Consider the following 12,083-nt stretch of genomic DNA (forward strand, 5'->3'; position numbering starts at 1 on the left):
GTTGCTGTGGAGATTATCTGGGGCAGCGTCACCCTTGCATCATCCTTTCGGAGACAGCGCTCATGCCCCTCTGGCCCCTGGGTCCTGCCTCCCTTGTCTGACCCCGGAGCAGCTCCCATGTCTCCTCTCCACCTGGAGCTGCCCCCTATCTGCCCCACGGGTCTATAGCAGGGCCCCTGTCCTGCCGGGTGGTGGGCAGGGCTGGGCAGAGGGACAGCCTGGGGGCCTGACACCACGGAGATGGGCCCTACTGCCTCACGCTCCTCCTGTTCTCTCCCTTGCCCCAGAGCCCCCTCCAGCACTACCCAGAGTGCTGCCAGCCTTGGCCATCCCCACTCTGCCATTTCCCTGCTCGCCCCATCGCGAGCTCCCCCCGCCTCCGGGCTCTCTCCACCCTTTGCTGCTCGTGCCCCACAGCCAGGCAGTCAGTGGGGTGGTGCATGAGGCAGATGGCAGCACACAGCCTCATCCCCCCAGCCCTGCCTGTGCCTGACAGCCCGCAGCACCCCACAGCCCTTCCAGCAGGCTACTCCCCCTGGCACCGCTGTCGAAGGACCCACCTCTGCGCCCAGCCCTGGCACGCAGCACTTGCCCGGCCAGGAAGGCCAGGAGCAGGCAGAGGAGGGCCCCCAGGATGATGCAGATGATGACGGGCACTGAGACTCTCCCGCTGCTGCTCAAACGGCCCCGGGTGGGATCTGCATGGGCGAGAACATGGAAGGGGCAGCACCAGGCCTGGAGAGGTGGGGGCAGCCCCATTCTGACTCCCATCACACATGGCAGCAGGGGGTGCAGAGCCCCAGGGGTGAGTGATGGGGAAGCTTCCACCCTGCTGAGTAAATTAAAACCCTCCCCAACCCCCACCACCACCCCAGTGCCTCCTCCTGGGAGTTTCACACCCCAGCAAGGAGCCCCTTCCATCCAGCAGTGGGGCACAGCCTGGCCCCGGGGATACCCAGCCCCAGCGGGAGGACAAATTACCTGCTCGGGGTGGGGATGCTGTTGTCCTGGGTGTAGCTGCAGAGGAGGAAAAGGAGAGCTGGGCTGAGAGGGTGGGGGTGTGGGTACCGGGGAGCCTCCTCCCCAACACACTGTGTGTGTGTCTGTAGATGTCCCTGGCACATCCCACCCAAATTGCCCCTCCGGTAGTGCTAGAAAGGGAGGTCAGGACAGGGTCCAGCGCCGCTGCTCTGGGCAGCAGGCAGGATGGCACAGGCAGCCCAGGGCATAGCCCTGGGGCTGCAGGACCGCATGGGCAGTGGCCGGAAGACACCCAGTCCCACCACGGCTGCTCCCCACCTGGCACCAGGCTCCTGCACTCTGCAGGAACCTTCGTGCTCTTGGCAGGTCAGGGGCCATGCCAGGACCAAGTGGGCGAAAGGCCTTCCCCAGCTCCCTGCCAATACGCGAGCAAGGGGTCCCAGCCCTGCCGCTCACCTGAGCAGCGTACGGCCGCGTCTTCCTTATGCCGGCAAGCACCGCCATCCCCGGGCCGGGCCCAGCAGTCCTGCAGGGACGGCTCCGTCCCCTGGCACTCCACCTGCTCCAGCCAGATGGGGCCGTGCCCCATCCCAAATGCAGCCTCCTTCAGGGCAGACAGCGCGGGGCCACAGCCCAGCTGCCTGCACGCCACCTCGGCATCCCGCATGTCCCAGGAGTCGTCGCACACCGTCCCCCAGGAGCCACGGTGCCAGACCTCCACTCTGCCTGAGCACCCATCCTCGCCTCCCATGGCGCGAATCTTCTCCCTGTCTGGAGAAAGCAAAGACCTCCCAAGGCACTGAGACAGCCCGCAGAGCCCTGCCAGACAAGAAGGGTACACAGAGGAGCAGCTCAATACCTGTGCAGCTCGTGGAGTTGGGGCACGGGGCCAATGGGGCCGGGGACATTTCTGGGCGTTCCCCTGAAGAGAGAAACACTGTAGTGAAGGGGATGGTGCAGAAGAGAGCGAGGTTGAGCTCTGCTTGTGCCTCCCCGTACCATCTTTGTCACGGCAGCAACTGAACCCCGGTCATTCAGCGGGCATGCGCAGGCCTGGGGGGACCCTGATTGCTCAGCCCCTAAAGGTCCCTGGTTCACAGAGCAGCAGTAGTGTGTCTGTGGAGGGGAGGCTCTTCTGAGCCCTGTCTGGTCTCTTCTGAGACCTCACCTGGGGATGCCTCTGCCTCCGCCAGGCGCTGCTGGCAACCTGGGTGGCAACTGCTGCTGGATGTGTGTGGCTGTGGTCACATTTGTGCCACCGGGGTGACATGGAAAGGAAAAGCCCCTCCAAGCTCTTTCTCTGCCTTTGTGGCAGCGGGGAGCAGGAGTTGGGGTGACACTGGTGCCCGAGTGGCTCAGAGTTACCTTTGCAGGTGATGTGGATCTCGTCTCGCAGGTCTTCGCATGACTGCGGGTCCCAGGGAGTGGAGGGACACTGCCAGAAGGAGCTGGTTTTCTCCCCACACTGCACATTATCCAGCCACGCAGGGCCAGACACCCTGCCGTAGGGCAGGCGTGTTTCCAGGGATCCTCCGTCCCGCAGCCCAGCTCCTTGCATGCCAGCGACACCGTATCGAGAGTCATCAAGTTGGAGCAAATGCTCCCCCACGTCCCGTTGTAGAAAACCTGCAGGCGCCCGGAGCAGCCGTCGCTGTTCTCCAGCCTGAGGGCCATGAACTCTGGGAGGAAAGGCAGCAAGGGGGAAGAGGCTGGTCTGGGGCTGTGGGAGAGGGGACGCCTCTGCGCTCGCCAGGCCCTCAGCCAGGCAGGGGCACGGCCAGCACGTCCCCCTTGCACCCAGGGGCAGAGGGAGGTCCCTGATGGGGACTGAGGGTCCACAGGACAGGCTCGGGCAGGAGCTTAGAGGCAGCCAGGGACAGCCTTGGCCATGCGCGGCTCTCCCCACGTCCTGGCCTCCCCGGGAACCAGGCTCCCACCACACCACCCAGCACAGACCTGAGCAGATGACTCCCGCGTCCTCTTTGTGCCCACAGTCGTGCTGCCCCCAGGGCCCGGCAGGGCAGTCCCAGAGAGCAGCTTCGGCCCCGGAGCAATTCACGGCACCCATCCAGATCTGCCCAGAGCCTTCCCCGAACCGAGCGGAGCCGGCCGCCTCCACCGCCCCTCCACAGCCCAGCTGCTGGCAAACGACGGCAGCATCAGAGAGGTCCCAGCCATCATCGCAGACAGTCCCCCAGCTGCCCTGGTAGTAGATCTCCACTCTCCCGGCGCAGCGCCCGGCCCCGTTCACCAGCCGGACCTGCCGGCTCCCTGCAGTGGGGAGAAACCCCAGTTGCTGCCAGGGGCTGGCTGCCCACCCACCCCATCATCTGGGGGGCCCGGGCAGTGCCGCTCACCCCGGCAAATGACTCCCACGTCCTCCGCAACCCCTGCTGCCAGCGCACTCTCGGGCAGGGAGGTGTTGCAGAGGCTCAGGTTGGTCTCATGCCCTGCGCACCGGACCCCTCGCAGCCCTACGGGGCCCGTCCCTCGCTCAGGCTTTGGGGGGTTGTAGGCTGTCTCTGCCTGTCCGCACTGCAGCTGCCGGCACACCACGTTGGCCTCCTGCACATCCCACTGGTCATCCAGGACTCTGCCCCAAGTCCCGCGCTGGAAGATCTCCACTCGCCCGTCGCACCGGCTCCCTCCACCCACCAGCCGCAGGGATGCAAAGCCGGCTGACCCTGCGGAGAGCAGAGATGCCACGGCCATTGGCGGCACTGGGGAGCACGGCACCCTTCAGGAGCAGGGTGAGGGGGAATTCTCCGACCAAACAGGACAAGATTGGGCCTTGGGCTGACGAGAAGTGAGGGCAAAGCATGGGCCCGCTCTGCAGCTCACACCCAGCTCTGCTGCTGCTGAGGCACCCAGGAGCTCCTGCCTGGGTGGTGGGATGAAGCTCTGCAGGGCGCTCTGTGGAGGTGGGATGTGGTTGTCTGCAGCCAGAGGGTGGAGCACAGCCCCGCAGCCCCGTCCTGGATTCATCCCACAGTAGGAAAAGCCAGGAGGCCAGGCCTGGCAGTGGCGCTGCCCTGGGGGCAGATGCCTGCTTCCGTTCAGCCCTCAGCTCTCCCACGGTAGAGCAGTCAGTCTGAGCAGGCAAAGCCCTCCAGAAGGCTCCTGGGGAAGCAAGGGTTTCTCCAGGGAGAAATTCAGCCTGGGGCTGCTCTGGGAGCCCTGCTTTGGGTGGCCATGTCGCACACAAAGGGCAAATGGAGTTAATGCAGCATTTTCCCGGCACTCACCTGAGCAAATGACAGCGGCGTTGTTCCCATGGGAGCAGGGTGAGGCCCCCAGGGTGATCCCTGGGCACTGTCCCAGGTGGGCTTCAGTCCCGTCACAGTGGAATGAGTCTCTCCAGACAGGTCCGATTCCTCTCCCAAAATGCCCTCCTCCAGGAATGGACTCAGCAAACCCGCAGTTGAGTTGACGACAGAGAACGTGGGCATCCGAGAGATGCCAGCGGGAGGCACAGAGGGTGCCCCAGGTCCCCAACACCTGGACCTCCACTCTCCCCGCACACGCCGTGCTGCCGTTCACCAGCCTGAACCCTGTGTACTCTGGGGACAGAGGAGGAGAACTGAGGGTGGACCGGTGCTCTTGTACCCTTGGTAGCTGGCGGAGCGGCCAGCGGGACAGCATGCCTTTCTTCTCCTTCTGCACTCTTTTCATGCTGCAGACAACCCATCACCCCTTCTGTCCTCGTGCCCGGCCCAGCACGGTCCTTGCTCTGTTTCCCACCCTGGGGTTCAGCACCCCACCCTGAGTCCTTACGTGTGCAGGTGACAACAGCGCTGTTCATGTGGGTGCAGGGCTGGTCCCTGGGGGACCCCCTGGGGCAGGAGGCGAGGAGGGATTCATTCCCCACACACTGCAGCTCTCCAGCCCAGATGGGACCCACCCCTTCTTCAAAGGGAGCTGGCCCAGCCACAGGCAGGGCCACACCGCACTGCAACTCCCTGCAGACCACACCAGCAGCTTTGGCACCAAAGTGGGAATCACAGACAGTCTTCCACTGGTCCCCGTCATGGACCTCCACACGTCCTGAGCAGTGGCTCTTCCCTTCCACCAGCCGGAAAAATCCTGGAGAAACCAAAACAACTGAGAGCTCTCTGGCAGTTAAATGCCCACTTTCCCACATCACCTCCAAGCAAGCTGTGACCAAATTACCCATTGCGCATCCCAGAGGAAGCTGTTGGGGGACTGTTGGTGACACAAACACGTCCAGGCCCCCCAGCACCCCTTCTCTACACCATCACAGCACTAGAGGGTCTGTGTCTGTCACAGCACCAGGCACCGCTCAGACAATCTGCTGCGGCACAAGGTGCCCTGTGCTGCCCGGCGTGGTCCCCCCAGCACTGCAGTGGGGTGCGCAGATCAGGTCTGGGAGAACTGGCCCAGATGGTAATGACTGCTGCAGCCTGCTCAGCCTCTGCAGAGCTTGGGACCAGGCAGGACCATCACCCTGATGCAGCCGGAAATGCACCCTGCTCCCAGGGCTGTTCCGGGTGTTGGGAGGTTCCTGTTAGGGGGAGATGTCACAGAGCACAGAAATGGTGCAGCTGTTCCCATGGCTGGTGCCTGTCCAGACCTCTCTGATGCCTGCTCGGAGGGCACGTCCTCAGCTAGGCACACAGTGCTCTGCCTGGAGGTGCACAGGTCCCAAGCCAACGGCCAGGCAGAGGGGCAGGAGACCTGCATGCCCCCTCGGCTCGCACTGGCTCAGAGGGTAACAGCAGGCACAGATGAGAGTCAGTAAGTGCTGCCAAAGCCTCTGTTTCGTGGGGCAGTGTGGGGAGCCATGGGAAGGCAGGAGAGGTTGGGCAGCAGGTCAGCGCTGCCTGCATGGGGCCGTGTCCCCGTGGGGCTGTCACAGCCCCAGGGATGTCCCAGGACCAGCCTGGGCACGTGGTGATGCAGAAGGGAGCAGCCAGAGTCAAGCAGCTGCCAAGCTCCTAAGCCTCGCAGTGCTGGACCACACAGCCGAGCCCTGGGGACAGGCAGCCAAGGGCTCTGTGCCACCCTGTTCCTCTCCCAGGGCCCAGCGCTCACGCGCTCTGAAAAGCCCTTTGGATTCAGCTGAGGTACTCATGCCTGTGAAGGGGAATGACCCAGGGGGACCAGCATCTCATGCCATTCCTCCAAGGGGTGGAGTGCCACGCAAGTGCCCCCTGGTTTCTCCAGCACAGGGACCCTCAGCATTGTTGGCTGGGAACTGGCAGAATGGGTAGAGATCAGTGGAGATCAGTGGACACCCCGGGGCAGGGATGGAGGATCCATCTGCAGCCCAAGACACTGACTGAAGAGGGGCTGAGACACTGTGGCAGGGTTAGTTCACCCTGGGGTGGGCTCCCTCTGGGCTTTCCCAGGGACTGGGAACCCCAGCAATGACAGCCCCAGCTCGGCAGTGTGCCCGGCCACATTGGGCAATGTTCCGGTGCTCATTTGGTGCTCCCTGAGGGCACAGCCAAGGTCCCTTCCCCCATCACATCCCCAAAGGTGAGCAACAGGTTGTTCTCTTACCTGAACATGTCACTCCAGTGTCACGTCTACGACCACAGTTATGTTTACCCCATCCTCTATGTGGGCAGTCAGACAGGGCAGATTCGGTGCCATTACAGCCAACATCATCCATCCAAATGGGGCCAGATCCTGGCCCAAAGTGTCCGTACTGAGGAGCTCCAACAGCAGACCCACAGCCCAGCTGCTTACAAACCACTGCCGCATCGTTCATGCTCCAGTAGTCACCACACACGGTCCCCCACTTGCCCCTGTGTTTCACCTCCACTCTCCCAGCACAGCGCCTGCTGCCATCCACCAGCCTCACCTCCACAGCACCTTCAAACACCAACATGGGACCAGTCAGGAGAGTGCCAAGGCCCAGCTCTGCAGGTCTGGGGGAACGCCCTGGCCATGTCCGAGATACCAGAGTGGGGGCCCTCTCCCCTCCAGGCTGTCCCAGTGCAGTGCGGGGGTCCCTTCTATCCCCACGCGCTGCACAAGGCTGGGAGTGTGCAGTTCTGGCCCTGCTGGGTCATTAACCATCCCACCACACAAGGCACCTTTGCCCACCCCAACGGCCACCTACCCCCTGCCCACGCACACCTCCATACTGTGCCCAGCCCTGCACAGGGCACCCGCTCTTCCCCAGCCCACCCCTCTTCCCCTGAACAGCCCCGGGTACCCAGGCCGGCTTCCCATGCAAACCACCTGCCCCCGCACCATCCAAACCCACCCCCACCCCCAGGGCTTTCCGAGCTCCCACCGAGACGATTCCAATGATCTCCCCACCCACAGCCCCTCCTTGCCCCTGCTGTCAGCCCAGCCCCTGCGCTGGGCCGGGCCCCCCAGGAAGGATGTCTCTCGACGCAGATGTCCCCGTCCCCTTCTCTCTTCGGGGCACAAACTGCCCTCATGGGGTCAGGGCTCCCCTGGAACCGGGAGGCAGGGAGCAGCACACAGACCCTCCGGGGCACCCCAGAGGTTGACAGTGCCCTGGGCATCTCTGGGTGCTGCCATCGCCAGCTGGGCCACCACCGGCTCCAGAGGCCACCACCGGCTGGGGAAGAGAGGGTCCCAAAAGGGTGTCTACGAGGGTCTATGAATCCAGCCAGGCACAGGCTGCCCGAAACGCCCGAGCCCTGGAAAAGGAGATTCTCTCTCCCACCCAGACAGGCAGGCACAGGGTCCATGGACTCGAGCACCTTCTGACCCTCAGCTCAGTAGCACCTCAAAGAAACCCATTCCCAGACAGATCCTATGACCATGCTGGCGCCCGCTGGCCCTGGGCTGTGGGACAAGGGAACGGGCACTTACCGCTGCACAGCTGTACCCAGAGGAGCAACCACAGCATCTGAGGGCACAGGAGTCCCTCTGTGCCCATCCTGAGCCTCCTGCCCTGCCAGCACATCCCTGCTGCGCCACGCTGCCTGCCTCAGCTCCTGGGGCCTCCTGGGGCCAATGATGACAGGAGGGCAATATATCTCTGCAGATCCCAGCCCAGCTGCAGGAGGAGCCAATCAAAGCAGCAGGACCTTTTTAGACATTATCGGGAGCTATCTCCCCTCCGACACAGCCCAGCCCTCCAATGAACTTCTCCAGCGCCGTTCGTGACCATATATGAGAGACGGCTCTGCTGCAGGTGTCACGTCACTGTGGTGGGGGGCCCTCACAGGACAGGGCAGGTTGTTGGGGGGGAAATGGGGTTTTCACCCCTGGAACCCTCTTGTGTTGACCAGGAGCACTGAGCATCTCCTACGCCAGGCCCATCCAAGAGCCCAAGGTGAGAGAGTCCAGCCGTCCCCGTGCCAGGGGGACCCGAGGGCTGGGATTGCAGCAGGGTCTGTGTCAGGAAGGGAAGGAAACAGCCCCTGCCCCTGCTACAGACCCCCCTCTGCTGGCAGCAGCAGCTGCGAATGGGCCTTAGCCCAGGCCAGAACCTCACCCCAGCAGTGCTGGCTCCCCCTTCCTTCCCTGGAGAGCCCATGGAAGACCCCTCCCAGGAGCCAGCGCTGGGACACGTCCCTGCCCTGGCAGCAGACGAACAGCCCAGAGGCTCAGACACATCCCTGGCTCTCAGCGTGTCACCACGGGGCCGTTATTCCCCGCCGGCGCATCGGGAGCCGCAGCCTGCAGGTGCACAAACCACAGCCCACGTGGCCTCACGGCGCTCGCCGTGCTCCCCGCGCAGCGCCCAGGCAGGAAGTCTGTGGTTTCCTCGTGGCACCGTGCCCGGGCACAGCCCTGGGGTGCCCCCGAGCCACCCCCACCCCGACTGCTCCAGCCAGGGCTGCAGGGGCTGCTCCTTCGGCCTCGCAGACACCGGGCCGGGCAGCTCCCATCCCCCGGGATGCCCTTGTGGCAGCACACGGCCGCTCTGCACCGAGCCCCACAGCCACGGGGTGCCATCGGTGCCACGGCTGCTGCCACCCTCCTCCTGCCACTGCTGCGTGCCCATGAGTTATACTGGTGGTGACCTCACACCCTCCTACTGCCGACACCGTGTGTATGAGTTACGCTGTCACACGTGTGCGCGGCGCACGGACTTCTGCTGACCTTGGTTCTTCCAAAAGGCCGCATTTGGGCATGGCCTAAATATTATTCTGGTGACATCAGAAGCACCTACACAAGCTATGTGCCAGCTCCTGGCCTATCAGCTACTCAGGCACCAGTGACAAGACAAGCTCCTACACAGCCCCTGGCCTATCTGCTACTCAGCCACAGATGACGTCATAGCATCTGCCTCTCATATTGGCCTGCTCCTGGCCTATGGGCTATTCAGGCACCAATGACCTCATACCACCTACAGAAACTACGGGCCTGCTCCTGCCCTATCAGCTCCTCAGGCAGCAATGACATTATAAGCACCTCCACATGCCATGGGCCTACTCCCGGCCTGTGAGCTACTCAGGCATGAGTGACCTCATAAGCACAGACACAAGCCATGGGCCTGCTCCTGCCCTATCAGCTCCTCAGGCAGCAATGACATTATAAGCACCTCCACATGCCATGGGCCTACTCCCGGCCTGTGAGCTACTCAGGCATGAGTGACCTCATAAGCACAGACACAAGCCATGGGCCTACTCCTGCCCTATCAGCTCCTCAGGCACCAGTGACCTCAAAACAACCTACACGTACCTGTCGTGGTTTAACCCCGGCCAGCAGCTAAGTCCCATACAGTCGCGCGCTCACTGTTTCACTAAATAGAAAGTTAATTCTGTCCCAGCCAAAACCAGTACAATGCCAGATGTCTGCTCCTGCCCTATCAGCTCCTCAGGCACCAGGGACCTCACAAGAACATGTACACCCATTTGCCGTGTACTTGCTGTTGAGGGCCTCAGCCTCCGGTGACCTCACAAGCACCTAGAAAGGCCATGCACCTGGTCCTGGCCTATCAGCTATTCAGCCAAGAGTGACATCACAAGTACATACCCAAGCCATGTGCCTCCCTCTTGCCTATCATCTACTCAGGCATCAGTGACCTGACCACCACAAAGCCACCGATTTGCTACCTACTCACCTACGAGATGTGAAGGTACAAGTGACCTCACAAGCTACGTGCCTACTCTTGGCCTATCAGCTACTCAGGTATCAGTAATGTCACAACCACTTACACAAGCCATGTGCCAGCTCTCGGCCTATGATCTACTTAGGCACCAGGGACCTCACAAGCACATACCAACCTATTTGCTATGTGCCCACGTGGGGGAGTGGCCCCATGTGGCAGCCCCCACCCAGTCACTTGCTCACTCCCCACCAGTGGGATGGAGGAGGGAACTGGAAGAAAAAAAACGAGAAAAAAAGAATCTCATGGCTTGAGATAAAGACAGTTTAATAAGTGCAGAATCAATCGCTCACAGCAGGAGATCAATGCCCAGCCAGTCTCTGAGTAAAGGCCACTTCAAAGAACACACCCTCCTCCCCAGTTTTATTGCTGACCATGACATCACGTGGTGTGGAATATCCCTTTGGTCACTTGGGGGTCAGCTGTGCTGGCTTTGTCCCCTCCCAGCCTCTTGCCACCCCCAGCCCCCTCACTGTTGGGGCAGAGGGAGAAACAGAGCAGGCCTTGACGCTGGGCAAGCGCTGCTCAGCAATAGCTACGATGTCAGTGTGTTATCAGAGCTGTTTGGGCCACCAAGGCAAAGCACGGCACCAGAGGGGCTGCTAACAAGAAAATTCACTTCATCCCAGCCAGACCCAGTACAACCTCCACCCCTTATTCCATACCGTGTGCATCCTGCTCAGGTCCTACATTATTCAGTACATTTACATCCACCACCACCACTCCCTTCCCCATCCCTTGGCATGACACGCACACAGCATACTGGGTTTGGCTGGCGTGGCTCAGGTGGACGTGGGCAAGTGCCAGCACCCTCCTGACTTCTCCCCTCACTCAGTCAGCCAGAGCTTTTTGAAACATGCAATCAGGTCATCAACCTAAGGACAAGGAGACCTATATAGCCCCCACCTGCACCCCACAGGGGTCTTACAGGTAGCTGTCAGATCCCCCACAACCACGGGGAAAGGGAGTTCCCCACCAGCACCCTTCCTCTCTCTTTGGCACCTCGAAATCCAGTTTGGAGTTCATGGGCTCATTGGCTGGTTTGTCTGGCTCACGTGATTTTTTGGGGGATTCCCTTTGGCTCTTTTCCATATTGTCCCCACGCACATCTTCTTCTGAAGTTAGCATTTTGTCCTGGTTTTCCACGTTCGCCGACAGGGCTTCCACAGGTCTGTTCCATGACCTGTGGAGTTTGGGGGTGTCCAGCCCATGTCCTGGCCCTAACTCACAGGGTTTGGGTTTTCCTGTCGCTCTCTGGTTCTGGTCCCCTTTGTCTGGTCCATGACCTGTGGGGTTTGGGCTTGTCCAGCCCATGTCGTGGCTCTGACCCATGGGGTTTGGGTTGCCCTTGCTTTGTCTGGTCCATGACCTGTGGGGTTTGGGTGTGTCCTGCCAGTGTCCTAGCTGCGACCCACATGTGTTGGGGTGTCCTGTCCCTGTCTGGTCCATGACCTGTGGGTTTCGGAGATGTCCTGCACGTGTATTGTCTCTGAGCCTCGGGGTTTGGGGTGCCCTGTCCCTTTCTGTTCCATGGCCTGTGGGGTTTGGGGATATTCTGCCAGTGCCCGTGCGCTGAGCCATGTTGTTTGAGGTGTCCTGTCCCTGTCTGGTTCATGACCTGTGGTGTGTTGAAGTGTCCTGTCCCCATCGTGGCCCTTACGCACGGGGTTTGGGGTGCCCTTTCTTTGTCTGGTCCATGACCTGTGAGGTTTGGGGTTGTCCTGCCCATATCCTTGCCCTGACCCTTGGGGTTTGTGATTCCGGGAGCCTGTCTGGTCCATGACCGTTGGGGTTTGGGGAAGTCCTGCCCATGTCCTGGCCCTGAGCCACGGGGTTTTGTGTTCCCTGTCCTTCTCTGGTCCATGACCTGTAGGGTTTTGGGCTTGTCCAGCCCATGTCGTGGCTCTGACCCATGGGGTTTCGGGTGCCCTTTCTTTGTCTGGTCCATGACCTCTGCGGTTTGGGAGTGTCCTGCCAGTGTCCTAGCTGCGACCCACGTGTGTTGGGGTGTCCTGTCCCTGTCTGTTCCATGACCTGT

The 12,083-nt window shown here is 61.6% G+C and overlaps 1 pseudogene; it reads right to left on the reverse strand.

Annotated features, from left to right (window-relative positions):
* Nucleotides 1-2,335: 2,335 nt before the first annotated feature.
* LOC142076287 (scavenger receptor cysteine-rich type 1 protein M130-like) lies at nt 2,336-5,155 on the reverse strand (annotated as a pseudogene).
* Between the last annotated feature and the right edge of the window lie 6,928 nt (nt 5,156-12,083).

Source organism: Calonectris borealis, unplaced genomic scaffold (genome assembly GCF_964195595.1).
Source record: "Calonectris borealis unplaced genomic scaffold, bCalBor7.hap1.2 HAP1_SCAFFOLD_40, whole genome shotgun sequence".
NCBI classification, from domain to species: Eukaryota; Metazoa; Chordata; class Aves; order Procellariiformes; family Procellariidae; genus Calonectris; species Calonectris borealis.